Here is a 1,928-nt window from a genome sequence, read left to right on the forward strand (position 1 = left end):
GTCTAATATACAAGAACAGTATATTCAAATGAAAAAAAATAGTTTAAATTCACACAGTTCATGTGCTGGAAAAAAGCGGGTCTCGGTCCGGTTGTTTGATCTGCACCAGAGTTCGCATGAGTGTATTCACACCTGCACAAAAAGTTCGGACCGACGCTGGAAATGAACTCTGGTCGGTTTAAAGCAGACCAAATGTGTCAGGGGTGATTACGACTTTAATATCTTTACTAATTCCTCAACATTACATCCTTAGATTTTGTACAGTGCCCTGAGATGACGTATGTTGTTTCCGCCTCCATCATCTGCCTCCACCATCGGCCTCCAGCATTTGCAGACATCATCTGCCAGCCCGGACCTTGAATGGGCCAGTCAGGTACTAAATTCCCAGGCCACTTTTTTTGCCCCAGTCCACCCCTGTCCAACAGCATGACTCAGCTTACATGCTTTGTTTGGTAAAAACTGTGCAAAGTTTTTAGAATTTGCTCTGTTGGTTTCTGACATGCAGTGAGGCTCTGCTCAGCAGGACGTCTCCACTCCGTCAGCTGCAGGCGTTAACATGCACACGCACATGGTCCCTTTAAAGATGGCTCAGAAAAACACGTAACCACATGTTAACGGATAAAACAGCTATAATGGCTGAGAAAAGTGCGGGTGACACAGAGCACAGATGCAGGAAGTGAGGGGGGATGTGTCCCAAGCATGTCCCACTTCCATTATGCCCATACCTTCACTGCCCGGGGACTGTGGGCCCCTGAGCAATTGCCCAGTGGCCCATATGGTTAATCCGGTCTTGAATAGGAGTGGCCAGACTAGGACCACTCATCACACAAGGGTGGTCCAGAAAATGGTTTTCCTAATCCAAACCCAAACCTTCAGTGTATTCATATAAACATAACCTCATACTAATGTTGCCTTCAGTTGCCCAAAATGATTGCAGGGAGAAATATGGCTAGTAACTGTCAATGTGCATCAAATGTGGTTGAAGGTTTTCGTTATTTTAAAGATAGTTGGTAATTATTTACTGTTATTTATCTAGTCAAATCCCATTGAAATCACAGATCTCTTTTTCAAGGGAGGCCTGGGCCTGAAGGCAACCTATTGTAAATATTTTGGGAGTGGGGGAAAGTGGAGTACCCAGAGAAAACCCACGCAAGCATGAGGAAAACATGCAAACGGTAAAAAACAGAAAGTCCCCAGATCTGAACTGGGGATCAAACCCAGGACCTTCTTGCTGTGAGGTGTCAGTGCTAACCACTGACCCATTGTGCTGCCAATGTAACGATATGTTCAAAATAAGATACAAACTTGGATTCAGAACTACTGAATTCATAATAATAATTATTACCTTTAAATATTATTTTTAAAAAACTACTGTTGCCATTTTCTTACAGGATTCCAGGAGAAGACCAGCACAAAGAGGAGGAGGAACAAACAGGGGAGTACACAGATCTTCAGGCAGAGTGGAAAGGATTTCAGGTGAGTTTCCAGGTAAGTGCTTTAGGTTCACAGGTTCGGAAAGACTCAGGCACAGGATTCTTCTGGGGCGTGTAGCACGATGCAGGCGAGTGGTGTTCAGAGGCCTATTGCACGAATCTAGGATAAGGGATTAAGCCGGGATTTTGGTGTAAACCTGAATTAATTAAGCCTTGAATCGGTTGCATGAACTATGAAGCACTTATATTTCCGTGGTAACAAGTGCTCTGAAACTAACCTGGGGGTCTCATTTATAAAGGATTGCATGGAAACCATACTAAAAGTGAACGTACGGCAAAAAGGCGGAAATGGTGTACGCCAAAAAAATTCAGATTTATAAAACCGTGCGTACACATCTTTCTGCGCATCTTTCATTTACAAATCACAGCCGCACGTCAGAGTTTGCGCACGAGGTCCCGCCTCAGGTTCTACCCTCTACACGCCCACACTCAACC

The sequence above is a fragment of the Austrofundulus limnaeus genome, unplaced genomic scaffold (assembly GCF_001266775.1).
Source record: "Austrofundulus limnaeus strain Quisiro unplaced genomic scaffold, Austrofundulus_limnaeus-1.0 Scaffold741, whole genome shotgun sequence".
Classification (NCBI taxonomy): domain Eukaryota; kingdom Metazoa; phylum Chordata; class Actinopteri; order Cyprinodontiformes; family Rivulidae; genus Austrofundulus; species Austrofundulus limnaeus.